This window comes from Mizuhopecten yessoensis, unplaced genomic scaffold (assembly GCF_002113885.1).
Source record: "Mizuhopecten yessoensis strain PY_sf001 unplaced genomic scaffold, ASM211388v2 scaffold7493, whole genome shotgun sequence".
Taxonomy (NCBI): Eukaryota; Metazoa; Mollusca; class Bivalvia; order Pectinida; family Pectinidae; genus Mizuhopecten; species Mizuhopecten yessoensis.
The window spans coordinates 579,019-598,644 of record NW_018407075.1 but is presented as its reverse complement, the minus strand read 5'-3'; the positions used below and the strand labels follow the sequence as shown (position 1 = coordinate 598,644).

The following is a 19,626-nucleotide window of genomic DNA, read 5'->3' as shown; positions in this document are numbered from 1 at the left end:
ATTTTGTATTAATCCAGAAGCCATGTTTTAAATGTAGGTCAGAGATGTGCTACAACGACATGGACATGTATTTTGAGTGTTCTATTCCGTAATATACTATATATTTGTGTCTGACATACATATGAGATCTATATTATATAAACCATGAGTAGACATCGTTGTCATGAACTGTTAACCACTTAAGTGAGTTTTTCAAGCCGATTTTGTTCCGCCCGGATTTCGGGCGGAAACTGCATCAAAGAATTAGTGCTTCGGAAATGAGAGGTCGCAGTCGGCAAAATCATATCCGATTGAAAAAAGGCCGACCAGCGGCCTCTCATGTTATGGGAGTAGGTGAGTGACGTGATTAGCATTCATGTCAGTCTAAACAATCCGCAGGTGTCCCAATTAGCGATGGGAAATTTTGAAGGTGTCAAATAAGTTTGGTAGGTATTAGGACTATATCACTTATAATTTAAAGCAGACATGTTGATGTTCTGACCTAATTTTACTAACATATAGACCTATATTTACTGTGCAGTAACGCTTTGTAAACGCAACAGGTTATGTAGACCATGTTTTCAATTTATTAAACGGACCATTCATTACGAAATAATATAAACAATAGTTTCTGATTCAAATAAAACCTAACCACGCAGAAACTCAATATTTAGGTCTCTGATACAAGCTAGGCAGTCTTAACTTTTGTGTCACAAATGAAACGTGTACTGTTTCGGGGCCTACACAAGGGCCTCTGCTTCGCAATAACGATCATAATTATCACGAAATGAAGAAAGTTTAAAGATCAATTAACATTGAATTAAATAATATACTATCATTTTACCCGTTTATAAATGTGCCATTGTTCTATGCCAGGCCGTCGATGTTACGTATCACCTTACATTGGATATATAGAGGTATACTCCGGTGAAGAAAATATGTTGGGTGTATGTTTGTGACTTGATTTGCACTTTGCAGAATTTTTTGCGGATAGTTCGAACTCACGCTTATTTTCTGAAGCATAATTTTGTAAAATCCGAACAGGTTCATCAATATTTATTTAATTTTGTTCAAACTGACCGAAGGTTTACCGTATATGATTAATTTTACACAATTTCAGCATTTATTAAATTGATATACATTAATGCAATACTAATCTATGTCAGTATCATTTTTATTGACATTATTTTGTAAAAAAAATGTGTCTTTCATTTATTTTCTTCAAAATTCACTCCTTTTTACATAAATTTCCATTTAAAATCCTTAAAATTCTGACAATTAACCTATATTTTTTTTCGTGGCAGAAAATTTTCTTTACTTCAAAGCAATATAACTACAAAGTTTGAAGAAATTCTACTGAGAAATGGTGACACAATCCTATTCCCTTAATATGCCATTCATGTTTCAAAGGACTGGCAAACCAAACATATAAGATTTAGTCTCTGTGGGCAAAAGACTTAAATCCAATGAAAACCGTGGATTTGATGCCATGATTTTTCTTTATTTTGGACCAATACACATATCTACCTCGGGGATATTAATTCTAAACAATGATAGAAACATTGATTTCAGTTCTGTTCAAGTACAAATATTTGTACCATTTTGCAAGTAATGTTGTGAGATTAAATTAAAATATTCCCTATTGAAAGGCTAAACCTGCCGTTTGAATGGTTACGTCGGTGTATTTATGTTTGTTGACCTTCGCAGTAGCATACAATAATCTAATTTGTCAAATACATTTAGTTACACAGCCAGGCAACTGTTGTTTGAGGACTGTCACCCGACAATTATAATACAATAACATATGGTAGCTTAGGAGGGATAATTGAATTTGAATTTTTATGGAATAAAAGAGCTCACTTGTGTTCTGTAATTGTAAGTCTTTCTTCTGGTAAGGAATTGACATTAATGTAATGGCTTTATGTGGGAGTGCATGTTTGTGTAAGGTTGTCGGTGAATTTAAGGTTTCCGTCTGTATACCTTCTGTAAAACCACACCTGTACGTCCCTGTATTTTACTGTATCAGTGGTACATATTGATATTACATTTACATTTACTTCAATAAGTTATTGTACATATCTCTTGTTTCAAGTTTAACTCGTTAACCCCTGAAGACACATTTGAACTCTTCCAATCAAAAGTTGGAATAGTTCATCATGAAACTTCAGGTGAATGAGTTAAGGAATTCATTATTTTACCTGTATATTAAAATTACTTTCATCTTGTTAAGTATTTAGGTATGTATCTTGTCTGACCCTCTCTTACACATAAGACTCCTATACTATTTCATTGGTATATGCTTTATTGAAATATCACTCAAATTGCAGATATATTAATAAAGAATAATTTATCTTTCAATATTGCCTGTCCATGCAGTTACTTAACGATATCAGCCCACATCTGGCCATATTGCCCACTTCTGGTTATGCTTGCTAAAGTTATTCTGGTTCCGTTTTGAAATCTAAAATCTTTTGGTTTGATCATCTAAGTTTACTGGAATCACTAGCAAACAGAATTATGGAGTTAGACGATATGAAAGACCAAATAAGTTTACAGAAAAGAAAAGAAATGAAATGAAAAAAGGCCTGCAGAAGTTGACATTGGCGAGATAGGAGTGTTTATCGAAAGTATGGAAAACAACGAACACGAGATTGATATTTTGTGCCTGGTATAAGTTACTGGGGCCATCCCGGGATCTGAGGAGTGATATTTTGTGCCTGGTATAAGTTACTGGGGCCATCCCGTGATCTGAGGAGTGATATTTTGTGCCTGGTATTAGTTACTGGGGCCATCCCGGGATCTGAGGAGTGATATCTTGTGCCTGGTATGGGTTACTGGGGCCATCCCGGGATCTGAGGAGTGATATCTTGTGCCTGGTATGGGTTACTGGGGCCATCCCGGGATCTGAGGAGTGATATTTTGTGCCTGGTAGGAGTTACTGGGGCCATCCCGGGATCTGAGGAGTGATATCTTGTGCCTGGTATGGGTTACTGGGGCCATCCCGGGATCTGAGGAGTGATATCTTGTGCCTGGTATGGGTTACTGGGGCCATCCCGGGATCTGAGGAGTGATATCTTGTGCCTGGTATGGGTTACTGGGGCCATCCCGGGATCTGAGGAGTGATATTTTGTGCCTGGTATTAGTTACTGGGGCCATCCCGGGATCTGAGGAGTGATATTTTGTGCCTGGCATAAGTTACTGGGGCCATCCCGGGATCTGAGGAGTGATATTTTGTGACTGGTATAAGTTACTGGGGCCATCCCGGGATCTGAGGAGTGATATTTTGTGCCTGGCATAAGTTACTGGGGCCATCCCGGGATCTGAGGAGTGATATTTTGTGCCTGGCATAAGTTACTGGGGCCATCCCGGGATCTGAGGACTGATATTTTGTGCCTGGTATGAGTTACTGGGGCCATCCCGGGATCTGAGGAGGGATATTTTGTGCCTGGTATAAGTTACTGGGGCCATTCCGGGATCTGAGGAGTGATATTTTGTGCCTGGGATAAGTTACTGGGGCCATCCCGTGATCTGAGGAGTGATATTTTGTGCCTGGTATTAGTTACTGGGGCCATCCCGGGATCTGAGGAGTGATATCTTGTGCCTGGTATGGGTTACTGGGGCCATCCCGGGATCTGAGGAGTGATATTTTGTGCCTGGTATTAGTTACTGGGGCCATCCCGGGATCTGAGGAGTGATATCTTGTGCCTGGTATGGGTTACTGGGGCCATCCCGGGATCTGAGGAGTGATCTTTTGTGCCTGGTATAAGTTACTGGGGCCATTCCGGGATCTGAGGAGTGATATTTTGTGCCTGGGATAAGTTACTGGGGCCATCCCGTGATCTGAGGAGTGATATTTTGTGCCTGGTATTAGTTACTGGGGCCATCCCGGGATCTGAGGAGTGATATCTTGTGCCTGGTATGGGTTACTGGGGCCATCCCGGGATCTGAGGAGTGATATCTTGTGCCTGGTATGGGTTACTGGGGCCATCCCGGGATCTGAGGAGTGCTATTTTGTGCCTGGTATGAGTTACTGGGGCCATCCCGGGATCTGAGGAGTGATATTTTGTGACTGGTATAAGTTACTGGGGCCATCCCGGGATCTGAGGACTGATATTTTGTGCCTGGTATGAGTTACTGGGGCCATCCCGGGATCTGAGGAGTGATATTTTGTGCCTGGCATAAGTTACTGGGGCCATCCCGGGATCTGAGGACTGATATTTTGTGCCTGGTATGAGTTACTGGGGCCATCCCGGGATCTGGGGAGTGATATTTTGTGCCTGGTATAAGTTACTGGGGCCATTCCGGGATCTGAGGAGTGATATTTTGTGCCTGGTATTAGTTACTGGGGCCATCCCGGGATCTGAGGAGTGATATTTTGTGCCTGGGATAAGTTACTGGGGCCATCCCGTGATCTGAGGAGTGATATTTTGTGCCTGGTATGAGTTACTGGGGCCATCCCGGGATCTGGGGAGTGATATTTTGTGCCTGGTATAAGTTACTGGGGCCATCCCGGGATCTGTCTCCTCCTACCCCATAACCTTCTATACACAATGTCATTCTGACCAAACAGTACTAACCTATCTTCAGACTTATAGAACATCCCTTCTGACTCTCTATGAACACTGACACTTTCATTTTTGAGTTACTAGAGTACCCAATCCAATCTCTGTGTTATATAAGAATTCCCCCCTGCTCTGACCTTCTACATAAAGGACTTTTCCTTTGACCCTTTCTGTAAAGATTCTGACCCTCTCTATAAGGATTCCCCATCTGACCTTCTATATATAGGACTTAATTCCCTCAGACTCTTTTTATCAGGACTTACTCTCTGATCCTCTCTGTAAGGATTCCCCCTTTAACCTTCTATACATAGGACTTCCCCTTTGACCCTCTCTATAAGGATTCCCCCTTTTACCTTCTATATATAGGACCTTTCCTTTGACCTTCTCTATAAGGATTCCCCCTTTAACTTTCTATATATAGGACCTTTCCTTTGACCCTCTCTATAACGGTTCCCCCTTTAACTTTCTATATAAAGGACTTACCCTCTGATCCTCTCTGCAAGGATTCCCCCTTTAACCTTCTATATATAGGACCTTTCCTTTGACCCTCTCTATAACGGTTCCCCCTTTAACTTTCTATATAAAGGACTTACCCTCTGATCCTCTCTGTAAGGATTCCCCCTTTAACCTTCTATATATAAGACCTTCCCTCTGTCCCTCTCTATAAGGATTCCCCCTTTAACCTTCTATATATAGGACTTTCCCTTTGACCCTCTCTAAAAGGATTACCCTCTCACCCCCTATATATAGGACTTCCCCTCTGACCCTCTCTATAAGGATTTCACATCTGACCTTCTATATATAGGATTCCATATTTAGGAGCTGTCCTCTGTCTCTTTTATAGGAATCCACATCTTATTTTATGACCAACTCAAAGGGATACAGAGATTTATGGATAAGCTTTATATGTCTTTCACCAGGTAATACTATCAAATGAAAGGAAACCAAAATTTGTGGGAAATTACAGAAATCACAGGTATGGTAGCCATAATCATGATTTATGCCCTAAAGGGTGGACAGAAAATATTTTTTGGAAGGAATCCATTTTAATGAAGCCATATATTTCAGTGTAATACTAACTCTGATATGAATCTCAAACATTGTCTAGAATCGCATCAGTGATAGGTACATAAAAGGGGTTTAAAACTTCGTGTGACTGGCTATTATTTCTGGAGTTAGTCTTTATCAGAGACGGTATATATATTTAGCATATCTACTATTGTGTTGATACATAAATACACAGGTATTTACATATTTTATCTAGTTTATCTAGATACGTACAAAGGAATGTCGTCATAGATTTGTATAATGGTGAATTTAAAATAGAACAGAATCTAAAATTAGATATCTCATTTCACTTGCAGCTCCCGGTGTGCTGACCTTTTCTATATTATGTTACCTTTAACATCCTCGTGACTCTGACATGTTCTTTGATCACTGTGTTGATAGGTTGGGTATTTTCACTTATAACAGAGTCTTTGTCACATATTTCACACCACTACTTTGGTAAAACATGACACTGTTACTTATAGTTAAATCCTATTCAATTTCTGTTTTGTGAGTAATGGCCTCTGGAGGGGTAACCTTAGATCCAACTGTAAAGTGGCACACTGTCACGTGTATGGGACCATTTCATATCTCCACCACAAGAAACTTGACCTCTGGTCATCACAGTGATGACCTCTGGATATGTTCTAGATCACCATCTAAAATGACTACATAGTTCTGCGATGGAGGTGAAACTATAGTAGACCAAACGAAACCCTTCAAAACCCCTGTTATTGGTACCCACTCCTGAGTAGGTGGTGATGAAGTCCCCCTACTTACCTCTAACTGATCAATGTAAAAGTCCTTAGATAGTTTGTCACAGGTGTTTACAATTATGGAACAAAGAACTATGAAGAGTTAGGTCAAAGGTTATAGGGTCGCAAGGTCAAGCTGTTCAAATGGAAACCTATTTTCATCAGTACCTGTGAACAAACAGAAGTATTAAACAGTGAATAGCACCAAACATAGGACAGTGGTGTCCTTTCAATAATATCAGAAAGACACAGTTTGAATGCAGAGACTGAAGGTAAAAGGTCAAGGTTGTTGATTGCAGAGACTGAAGAAGTTAGGTCAAGGTTGTTGATTGCAGAGACTGAAGAAGTTAGGTCAATGCTGTTGTTTGCAGAGACTGTTGAAGTTAGGTCAAGGTTGTTGTTTGCAGAGACTGAAGAAATGAGGTCAGGGTTGTTGATTACAGAGACTAAAGAAATAAATTAAGTCAAGGTTATTGATTGCAGAGAAAGAAAAAAAGGTCAAGGTTGTTGATTGCAGTGACTGAAGAAATTGGGTTAGGGTTGCTTATTGCTGAGATTGAAGGAAGAAGGCCAAGGTTGAAAGCTAGGTCATGTAAAATGTACATTAATCTCATGTAATGAATTATCTGTTGCATTGACTAGACAAATAGTAATAGCTGTTTCTCTCAGACCTTTAATAGGCTCCTTTTCTATACAAAGTAATTTTAGTTTTGTTTGTAGAGGAGTTATTAGAAATAAATATTTTTTATAAAGAGTTATAGAATGAGAGTAAAGATTTCATGGTATTTTTAGGTCACCTGAGCTTTGCTCAAGTGACCTATATTCCAATCACTTTCCGTTCGTCGTTGTGCGTCGTCTGTCGTGCATCATGCGTCGTGCGTAGACCTTTCACATTTTCAACCTCTTCTCAAGAACCAGTAGACGGAATTTTTTCAAACTTTGTCAAAATCATCCTTGGTAGATGAGGCTACAAAATTGGGATTCCTACCCCAACCCTAGGGACCAGGCCGGGGGCACCAAAGGGAAAATTAACCAATATTTCAAAAATCTTCTTCTCCAGACTCAGAGGTACCACAGTCATTTTCTCTGCATGGATGGAAAGATATCAGGGGCTTTATTTAAATTGTAAATTTCAAGACCCCCAATCAATCAAATTTGGGTACATTTTGACAATTTTCTGTAGGAAATTATTCTTACTTTGTGAGAATTATCCTTGAAGGAAGATAGTTTTAAAATGTAAAATTTTAAAATACTCCAACCCTAGGGGCCAGGGCGGGGCCCCAAAGGGAACATTTACCAATATTTTAAAATTCTTATCCTTTGATGACATGACAAGTATTGTATTTCACTTAGTTTACATGCTGATCTAAACAATAAAATAAATCTACCAGTACCTATGATATAACTCAGGTGATCACTAATAAGGGCATGGCTTGTTGACTTGCTCACCGATGTGTGAACTGTTAAGCAATTAAATCAGTGACCCCACATCAAGTGGGGGCTAGTTGCTAATTAATGTGTGATGACAGTTGATATTAACATTAAACAGCAACTTAAGAGCTGTTAATTCATTACAATCAAAAACATGGTTTACTGAAACGGAAATGTTGGAGGTGACTATAAAATTGAACCGGCACTGACATTGGGTCCGGAATTCATTCTCTTGCCGTCGGGATGGGATTGAGGGTTAATGAAAATAACATAAATAGAAGAAAACAAGTTTCTTAAGAATTGGATATATAAAAATAGTAGTTATTTGTTATTTTTTTCCAACCAATTAATATTAAATTTTCCCAATGTTTTGAGATATATTTTTTTCTAACCTGGGTTAACAAGGACATCCCTCTCGAATTTCTTATTTTTTTAATTACTCTCATTTTTTGCCTTTGATGTGATTTATTTACTTTTAAATGTTTGATAGCTTTATCTGGACCGTATGTCACGTGTAAACCTTCCTAAAATCCTTTAAAATATCAATAAATCTTCAATTTTGGCTCTAGCAAAGTAATAAGAGGCTTCAGAATAACACAAATAATTCAATACTAGGGTATGTTATATGCTTTATAATTTATATTTTAAATGTCTCACAAATTCCTCATGAATTCAGAGATAAAATATCACTATTTTTGACCAAATCTCACTAAAAATAATCACATATCTCACTATTTTGCACTGGAAAATTATGGCATGTATGACTAAGGCCCTTGGGCCTCTTGTTAATTTAAACTTGAGAATAATTGATTTATATAAATCCTATGTTTCCCTTTGTGAAGGAATATGTCATGATTAGAACACTTCACAGGGTTGTCAAGTACCTTAGCTCTCAAAAGGTAACACAACTATACTTACGAAAAAATTCTAATCACCTTTATTTTTCCGAATCTCTTTTAAACGATGGATTTAAAATGAGCCTGATTTCTCAACTTTGAATGTATATTTATAAACTGATTGACGTCATAACTAGACCCTTGGCCACATAAACGTGTATTTACATATAGGCCTAACAATAGGAATTAGTGGCTATCTGTTTGTGAGTGGTGAAATCATGTCGACAGGTAGCGTGAAAAGTAAACGTCAGATGAGATATATGTATATATATACAATTGGAAATTAAAGTCTATACAGGGTAGTGGGTCAATACAGTGATATTCATTATAGAGTACTGACTGTTTAAACTGAATACAGGTTTTAATGTAAACCGAAGATTACCTGTGTCACATGAATGTTGCGGTCTACCTGTGGCGCATACTACAGGTGGGAGAACTCATTCGCTTGGTTATCCAGTAGAATAGATAATGAAAAGTTCTTGACACAGATAAAATTATTCTAATGCAGATAAATTTATTTACTCAGATATCAGAATATATCACTCTGTACGCATTGTTTGAATGTATGCATTGTATACGTGTATCTCTTTACTGACAGATGGGCACCACAGAGCAGATCCTGCACACAGGTCATTACATGCTACAGAATAGGTAGGACAAATTCACTACAAAACCTTGTATCTTGTTTAAAGTGGTAGATCTGGAGTTCATTTTAGGCTTGCAGTACTAACCAACCACCCCCTTGCCCCCCTCTTTGCCCCATCCCCCATCATGGATTTTTTTTAAGAAATTGCATGTTATATTTTCCTTTTAGAATCCCTCCATCAAAGACTTTCGAAATTCCCCAGATTGGTCTCTGGATCTGCCACTTAACCTCTTTATTCTATATATATATACAGTATATCAGACTTGCAATGATCATGTAGATTTTGGGTAGGATGGTTTAGTACTTACAATTTTAATTTCAAATTAACATTTACAGAGATTTAGTTTTGTTACTATTACTTCATTTAAAAATGTAGATTATAAAAATGTGTGTTCATGTCACAGTGAATGATGCGTGAAAAACTCAGGTTTTATCAGGGGAAATGAAATTTAAAATCTGATTTCATGAGAAGATAAATTATTTTGACACATCTAATAAATGGAGATCAATGATAAAGGGCTATATTTTCACATGAAAATCAGGCGCTATCTGTTGCTTGCAGTTTAGTTTTGGTTCTGGTCTTTATTATATGTAGGAAATCAACAAAATTGTTTATTGATTAATTTAAAAAAAACTACACAAGTAAGATGTGAATTTACCACTCTCGCTACAGGACTTGCACAACAGAACATATTGTGATATACTGGGTAAGTCCATGTACAATGGTGATTAACTGTTATTCAATTAAGTTTTTCATTACATTGTTGCAAAAGTGTTTCAAATGACTTATTTGCGAGGGTTTAAATTTGTGAATGGAAAACTAGTAGACATAGGTCTCTTGTGACAAAATGTTCACTGAGATATATTGATCTTGAACCTTTTATGAATATATCTTTCACAATGTAAGTGATGGAGTATAGTGGATTTACTGTGTCTATAAGTAATGGTGGGCATGTGTCCATTACGATAGGCATCTATCTGTAATAGTTGGAATCTAAAATGGCGGACATCTATATATATATATGCATGTAACAAGGAAGTTGGCATCTGTCTTAATTATGGGGATCAATCTTTAATTATTGGCATTCCTCATGGTGAACATGTCATTTTAATGGTAGGCATCAATCTATAATGGTTGGCATTACTCATGGTGAGCATGTCGTTTTAATGGTAGGCATCAATCTATAATGGTTGGCATATTTACTCATGGTGAACATGTCGTTTTATTGGTAGGCATCAATCTATAATGGTTGGCATTACTTATGGTGAACATGTCGTTTTAATGATAGGTATCAATTTATACATAACTTCACACAATGAAAGAGTTAACCTGTTTATTACTTGAGTTAAGACACAGATATGTATGTGCAAGCAAAGAACAAGTACTAAAACCTACTGCAAACATTTGGCGTATCAGGGGCTACTCACTCTTTAACAAACCTACTAATAGTAACAAATTCTTTTCAAAAGATTTTAAAGGAAGCTAGACTCTGCGAAGTCACAGAGAAACTTGATAAAGAGCGCGAGCTAGACTCCAAAGAAAACAAGAGAAGCAGCTAGACTCTGAACGACTCCAGAGAAGCGACTAGACTCCTAATTTCCATGGAGAAGCTATAACGCAGAGAAACTTGATAAAGAACGCGAGCTAGACTCCAAAGAAAACAAGAGAAGCAGCTAGACTCTGAACGACTCCAGAGAAGCGACTAGACTCCTAATTTCCATGGAGAAGCTATAACGCAGAGAAACTTGATAAAGAACGCGAGCTAGACTCCAAAGAAAACAAGAGAAGCAGCTAGACTCTGAACGACTCCAGAGAAGCGACTAGACTCCTAATATCCATGGAGAAGCTATAAAAGACTATGAATTGGAAACGCCAGACTCCGAAGAAGGCAAGAGAAGTCACTAGACTCTGGAGGAATCCAGAGAAGCGACGAATAAGCCAAAACAAACAAGTATAATCTGCCAGCACTACGAGGAATGAAACTGAAGCTGGCAATATTAACACCCCTCTAAGACGTAATCGCTGATTGGTCAAAAGTTACTATGGACTGATTAACATATACTACGATACCTTATATGGTAAGACATCTAATTTGCATAGGTAAACACTATCGCTCTTCGAAGAAGAACACATTCCATAACCAGGTAAAAGAAGGAATTACAAAAATGAACATAAGGGAAAAAGCCTTATATCCTATAACACTTAATATTGCAAACATATATATATAACAACAAAACTATCACATCTACAACTACAGCAGCCAAGGCGATGGAAGGCTTACACAGTTATATATAAACTATAATTTATCATTACATATCAAATCATTCTTCTATAATGGTTGGCATTACTCTTGGTGAGCATGTCATTTTAATGGTAGGCATCGATCTATAATGGTTGGCATTACTCATGGTGAACATGTCGTGTTAATGGTAGGCATCAATTTATAATGGTTGGCATTACTCATGGTGAACATGTCGTTTTAATGGTAGGTATCAGTCTATAATGGTTGGCATTACTCATGGTGAACATGTCATTTTAATGGTAGGCATCAATCTATAATGGTTGGCATTACTCATTGTGAACGTTTCATTTTAATGGTAGGCATCAATCTTTAATGGTTGGCATTCCTCATGGTGAACGTTTATTTTTAATGGTAGGCATCAATCTATAATGGTTAGCATTCCTCATGGTGAACATGTCTTTTTAATGCAAGGCATCAATCTATAATGGTTGGCATTCCTCATGGTGAACATTTGTTATTAAAATGGGCATCTGTCTATAATGGTGTTCCATCCATCATGCTGAAAGTGTGTTTATGTCCCCCAAACAAATTGTGGGAACATATTGTTCTTGCTCCGTTTCTTCTTTTTCTTCTTCTTCTTCTTCTTCTTCTTCTTCTTCTTCTTCCTCTTCTTCTTCTTATTCCGCCTTAAAATTTGTCCGACACATTTCTCAAAAACCATTGGACAGAAATTAATGAAACTTTACACAAGTGTTCATCATGGTATAGGGTGTGCATATGTGGCAATTACATCACATTGTGCCTCCTCAGTCATGTCTTACGACAGGCTTGTAATGTGCTGTGGTGACATCTGTGGCCATTCCATCACATTGTGCCTTCTCAGTCATGTCTTACGATGGTCTTGTAATGTGGTGTGATGGCATCTGTGGCCATTCCATCACATTGTGCCTCCTCAGTCATGTCTTACGACAGGCTTGTAATGTGGGGTGGGGGCATCCGAGGCCATTCCATCACATTGTGCCTCCTCAGTCATGTCTTACGATGGTGTTGTAATGTGCTGTGGTGACATCTGTGGCCATTCCATCACATTGTGCCTCCTCAGTCATGTCTTACGACAGGCTTGTAATGTGCTGTGGTGACATCTGTGGCCATCCCATCACATTGTGCCTCCTCAGTCATGTCTAACGACAGGCTTGTAATGAGGTGTGGTGGCATCCGAGGCCATTCCATCACATTGTGCCTCCTCAGTCATATCTTACGACAGGCTTGTAATGTGGTGTGGTGGCATCCGTGGCCATTCCATCACATTTTGCCTCCTCAGTCATGTCTTACGACAGTCTTGTAATGTGCTGTGGTGACATCTGTGGCCATTCCATCACATGGTGCCTCCTCAGTCATGTCTTACGACAGGCTTGTAATTTGCTGTGGTGACATCTGTGGCCATTCCATCACATGGTGCCTCCTCAGTCATGTCTTACGACAGGCTTGTAATTTGCTGTGGTGACATCTGTGGCCATTCCATCACATGGTGCCTCCTCAGTCATGTCTTACGACAGGTTTGTAATGTGGTGTCGTGGCATCTGTGGCCATTCCATCACATTTTGCCTCCTCAGTCATGTCTGACGACAGGCTTGTAATGTGGTGTGGTGGCATCCGAGTCCATTCCATCACATTGTGCCTCCTCAGTCATGTCTTACGATGGTGTTGTACTGTGCTGTGGTGACATCTGTGGCCATTCCATCACATTTTGCCTCCTCAGTCATGTCTTACGACAGGCTTGTAATGTGCTGTGGTGACATCTGTGGCCATCCCATCACATTGTGCCTCCTCAGTCATGTCTAACGACAGGCTTGTAATGTGGTATGGTGGCATCCGAGGCCATTCCATCACATTTTGCCTCCTCAGTCATGTCTTACGACAGGCTTGTAATGTGCTGTGGTGACATCTCTGGCCATTCCATCACATTGTGCCTTCTCAGTCATGTCTTACGATGGTCTTGTAATGTGGTGTGATGGCATCTGTTGCCATTCCATGACATTGTGCCTCCTCAGTCATGTCTTACGACAGGCTTGTAATTTGCTGTGGTGACATCTGTGGCCATTCCATAACATTGTGCCTCCTCAGTCATGTCTTACGACAGGCTTGTAATGTGCTGTGGGGACATCTGGGGCCATTCCATCACATTGTGCCTTCTCAGTCATGTCTTACGATGGTCTTGTAATGTGGTGTGATGGCATCTGTTGCCATTCCATGACATTGTGCCTCCTCAGTCATGTCTTACGATGGTGTTGTACTGTGCTGTGGTGACATCTGTGGCCATTCCATAACATTGTGCCTCCTCAGTCATGTCTTACGACAGTCTTGTAATGTGCTGTGGTGACATCTGTGGCCATCCCATCACATTGTGCCTCCTCAGTCATGCCTTACGACAGGCTTGTAATGTGCTGTGGTGGCATCTGTGGCCATTCCATCACATTGTGCCTCCCCAGTCATGTTTTACGAAGGGCCTGTAATGTACCAAGTGTCCGTAGCGCCAGTTGCTGGTAAAGACATGGGAAACAGATGAGATTATGAATGGAATTTTAAGGAGACAATTCATCAAATTTCCTCTTCAATTTAGGGATTTATCACCTAAACGAGATGGAACAGACATAGGAAGTTTAGTTCTGTGTGTGATCACTCTACAGCTAGTGACAGAATTCTAATCGGATTTGAAAATGTGGACATATGAATCATTCTCAGTTAAGGGTAGTGCTGTATCTGGCTAAATTATACTCGGTGGGAGGGGGAGACTGTTTGAGGTGGTTCAACAGTGATAATTTTTACTTAGTTTTACATCTGAATACAGACTGCTTTCCCCAGCAAAATGGTGCTTTATTTTCAGAAAAAAAGAGAGAAGAAAAATGAGGAATATCTTCCTAGTTCCATTAAAAAGATTGCTGTTTTCCGAATTTATCACAGTTTATGTAGGAACAGGCTGCAACACAATTTAGGTAGAAAAAACACTGAATTTAACATGTATCTAGTCAAGACAACCTTTGATGGTGGTGGGGCTGCACAGTGGATAATGCACTTGCCTTTCACCAAGGTGGCCAGGGTTAGATTCCTCGATTGGATGTGAAAAAGTATGGGGTGTTGATTACCTGCCTGATCCAGGTACCCGGTTTCCTCCCAAAGTAAGATCCTCTTAGCTCTAACATCTGTGCAAACAAAAAATGGTTTCATAATTGTTGTAAAATAAATAAAGTTTATACGTTAATATTTTTTTTGTCAACCTTTTGCACAGAGCTCAAGTCCTGGTTCTTGAACCCTGTACAAGATGCTTTGCAGTAGCTACATTGTATTTTGTCAAATTTTACAAGTTCTGAAGTTTGATGTCATTACAGTCATTGCTCTTATGTCTAGAATGATAATATTTAATAAGAATTTGACGTTCTTATATACCGCTTTATCACAACCTAGTTCGTAGGTTGTCTCAAAGCGGTTCACAAATTATTATCCCTGGTTTTAGGGCCTTTGCAACCAGCCAATATCTTTCTCAGCTCCCTGGGGAGCATACAGCTGGAGCTGCCATTTCCGCGCTAACAGCTAGCATTCAACAATTCTAGCGCTGCCCAACCACGTACTCATTTTTACAGCTAAATAGATTGGAACAAGCGGAATAAAGTATCTTGCTCAAGGATACAACACAGTGCCGTGCCATGACTCGAACCCGCAACCCTTCGGTCACGAGCCTGGCGTCCTACCACTAGACTATAGCTACCGTGCCTCAATGTAACATGTAAATATAGAATGAAAGATGAAGATTGCCTTATGATGACTGCTACTTAGTGTCATCAATGAGATGTTATAGGTCTGTCAGACTTCTGTCTTTGTATAATTCTAACCCTACTCTAACATATTGATCATGCTTACACTCGGGACAATTTGTCAGGGACTTGTGGTAGTGTTGGCTGATCTCTGAACAAGGCCGTCCACCTAATGATTTTTGACATTTCTGTCAAACTGACCTGCTCCTGTATCATAATACAGAATCAAAAGTGGTCTGAAGAATTGGTAAGTCTTGAGAGACCATGTCTACTGGCTGAGAAACCACCAAGCTTCAGATTTTCTGATTGCACAAATTATTGAGTGCTGTCAATAAAAGGTTGATTTTCCTTCTGTGTGGTGATGAACATAACATTGACTTCATGGTCTGGGCTTTTTCAACATCCTTATCTGTGATAATTTATTTCCCTGAGCATATAGTTTTCAAGTACAAGTGCTGCACCAACTATACATGGATTATATAGATTGCTAATACCGTAGGTAGATGGTTTGTCTTGTGCTGTATACAGACATATCAGTATTACTAATTGTCTATAAACACATGTTCCTATAGGGAACGCAATAACACTAAGAAACTAAAAAGGTACTCTTTTCCCAAGCTTTCGGGCTAAGCCCTCCGTCAGGGATCAAATGTCACGGGACCTCTGAAGAAAAAGGACTGTAATAAAAGGACCTAAGATGTCATGATCAGGTGACATTTAATCCCTGACAAAGGGCTAAGGACTGTAATTAAAGGACCTAAGAGGTCATGATCAGGTGACATTTAATCCCTGACAAAGGGTTAAGCCTGAAACCTTGGAAAAAGAGTAACTTTTTAGTTTGTATCTGTATAGTATTTTTATATAACTCTTTTATCAGATTGAGCATCTAAATACAATTATTTAAAATCTTGATATCTGTCATTTGTTGATGTTTCTACGAAAGCTCTAATATTTTGAGAAAGTTAATTGCTTTTAACTTTAGTTATGTAACTGCCAGTTATAAGCTTATGCTGATACATGGTTGATTGCCCCTTTTTCCTGCAACAAGAAAATTGAATTGTTTGTACTCTTGCAATTCGTGATCATTCTGTAGCTCGTTCAAGTGGTATCGTTTGCGGCAAATTGTTTGAAATTGCAACATATGTTCCTAAAATGACTATGAAAGCTCATGTGAACTGTGCCCTCATTAGATCTATTGACAGAATTTACCTCTCCTCTAGCAGAGTTAGAGTTTTCTATGAGTAGCAATATTAACGGACCATCCCAAACATAACCCTAATTATCTAGTAAACTAAAGTATTTGGTGACTAAAATGAAAACCAAGAATAATAGTTAATGTGATAGTTCTACAGTTAAACCAGAATAGAACTCAAAAGTGGAAGGAAGATATATTGAGATGAATATGTACTTAAAGTAAGTGCAAAAAGTGCAAGTTATACATATACCAATGCAAGTGCAATAAGTTAATGTCAAGTTATATATTAAAGTAAGTGCAATTAGGTCAAGTTATATATTAAAGCAAGTGCAATAAGGGCAAGTTATACATTAAAGTAAGTGCAATAAGGTCAAGTTATATATTAAAGCAAGTGCAATAAGGGCAAGATATGGATTAAAGTAAGTGCAAAAAGTGCAAGTTATACATATAGCAATGCAAGTGCAATAAGTTAAGGTCTAGTTATATATTAAAGCCCGTGCAATTAGGTCAAGTTATATATCAAAGCAAGTGCAATAAGGGTAAGTTATACATTAAAGCAAGTGCAACAAGGTCAAGTTATATATTAAAGCCAGTGCAATAAGGTCACGTTATATATTAACGCAAGTGCAATAAGGGCAAATTATATATTTATACATAACTTCACACAATGAAAGAGTTAACCTGTTTATTACTTGAGTTAAGACACAGATATGAACGTGCAAGCAAAGAACAAGTACTAAAACCTACTGTAAACATTTGGCGTATCAGGGGCTACTCACTCTATAACCTACTAATAGTAACAAATTATTCTCAAAATATTTTAACGGAAGCTAGACTCTACGAAGTCCCATAGAAGCTTGATAAAGATTTAACGGAAGCTAGACGCTGCAAAGTCACAGAGAAGCTTGATAAAGAGGGCGAGCTAGACTCCAAAGAAAACAAGAGAAGCAGCTAGACTCTGAAAGTAGCAGAGAAGCGACTAGACTCCTCATATCCATGGAGAAGCTATAAAAGACTATGAATTGGAAACGCTAGACTCCGAAGAAGGCAAGAGAAGATATATTAAAGCAAGTGCAATAGGGGCAAGTTATACATTAAAGCAAGTGCAATAGGGGCAAGTTATACATTTAAGTAAGTGCAATAAAGTCAAGTTATATATTTAAGTAAGTGCAATAACTTGAAGTTATATATTAAACTAAGTGCAATAAGGGCACGTTATATATTAAAGCAAGGGCAATATGGGCAAGATATATATTAAAGCAAGGGCAATATGGGCAAGATATATATTAAAGCAAGTGAAATAAGGGCAAGATATGGATTAAAGTAAGTGCAAAAAGTGCAAGTTATACATATAGCAATGCAAGTGCAATAAGTTAATGTCAGGTTATATATTAAAGCCCGTGCAATTAGGTCAAGTTATATATCAAAGCAAGTGCAATAGGGGCAAGTTATACATTTAAGTAAGTGCAATTAGATCAAGGTATATATTAAAGCAAATGCAATAAGGTCAAGGTATATATTAAAGCAAGTGCGATAAGGTCAAGTTATACATTAAAATAAGTGCAATAAGGTTAAGTTATATATTAAACTAAGTGCAATAAGGGCATGTTATATATTAAAGCCAGTGCAATAAGGTCAGGTTATATATTAAAGCCAGTGCAATAAGGTCAACTTATATATTAAAGCAAGCTCAATAAGGGCAAGTTGTATATTAAAGTAAGTGGACTAAGGGCAAGTTATATATTACAGCAATTGCAATAAGGGCAAGTCATACATTAAAGTAAGTCCAATAAGGTCAAGTTATATATTAAAGCAAGTGCAATAAGGGCAAGATATGTATTAAAGTAAGTGCAATAAGGTCAAGTTATATATTAAAGTAAGTGCAATAAGGTCAAGTTATATATTAAAGTAAGTGCAATAAGGGCAAGTTATATATTAAAGTAAGTGCAATAAGGGCAAGTTATATACTAAAGCAAGTGCAATAAGGTCATGTTACATGAGGATTTCACTTTATCTCGTACTAGTGGGTGAAGGAAATTTATCACAGGCACAGCAGTTATTTTGCAAACACAAGGAAGAAAATATCATGACACCATGCTATAAATTTTGATCTTGTCACAATTTAGCCTGGCCGCCAGTGAGAATGAGTATTTTCACTCGGTATGTAGACTTTTACATCATTTGTTGGAAAGAAATGAAAAAAACCCACTCATTTTTTTCGGTGAATATCAGGAAATTACACTCTCAGGGGCTATGAACTAAAAGTGAAATCATCAGAATTGTTTTGGCATAGAGTATTACATAATGTATTCCATAATGGTAGAACTTCCAGTATTGTCGATACTGTTCATGCCGAGATGTTACAGTCTTCATGTTTCACGTTAACATGAAGAATTAAATTAGAATTAAACCTAAACCTTATATTCTAAAAATGGTTTCTTTGCTTGATTTTTTGTGTGATTATGTTTGGCCTTCTCATAAGGACGATGTTTAAATAAAAGATTTGAAATACTGTTCACAATCATAGAAGAAAAGCGTCTAAAACTAGTCATTTTAGTAAGGATAATCTGCTGATCTAAAAGAAAACTAAAGACAACTTTTGTAAATTTCATTGAAATGAAAAGACTTTAGTTTCGTATTTATCATAGTTTCAAGATTTTTTTTGAATATCTGAGAGAAAGTGATTCAACATCAGCATCTTGGCTTCATGTTTACCGCCTTTATAAGTGTCACATGGGTGATACATCTTACGTGAAATCATACGGGAAAAAATAATAAAAAAGTATCCTCGATGCTTAAATGAAAAATTAAAATGATAACAGAACTTCCAAAAAATCTAAATAAATTATGGTGAAATGATGAGACGCTGGAATCAGAAAGACCTGGGCACCTCAAAGGGTGCGGCACTTACTTGGTCAAATTTGGTAAATTATAGTCATAGTCTGGTTTAGTCAACCTATTGACATTGTCTTGTTCAGATCATTACTTCTTCATTGGTTATCCCCCGGTCTGGCCATAACATTTCCCTTTTCTCCTGTAACAAAATTGGCCAGTTTGCCAACC

The 19,626-nt window shown here is 38.1% G+C and overlaps 1 protein-coding gene across 9 annotated transcripts in view; it reads left to right on the top strand.

Annotated features, from left to right (window-relative positions):
• Nucleotides 1–19,626, top strand: part of LOC110453732 (sodium/calcium exchanger 2-like) — a 211,920-nt gene that overhangs the window by 20,391 nt on the left and 171,903 nt on the right. For 8 of the 9 annotated variants that reach the window (XM_021502838.1, XM_021502837.1, XM_021502836.1 and 5 more), the window contains exon 3: nt 9,269–9,321. The exons of the other annotated variant lie outside the window; for it this stretch is intronic. The gene's annotated coding sequence lies outside the window, so the exon portion shown is untranslated. The remainder of the gene's footprint in view (nt 1–9,268; nt 9,322–19,626) is intronic. 9 annotated transcript variants of the gene reach the window in all.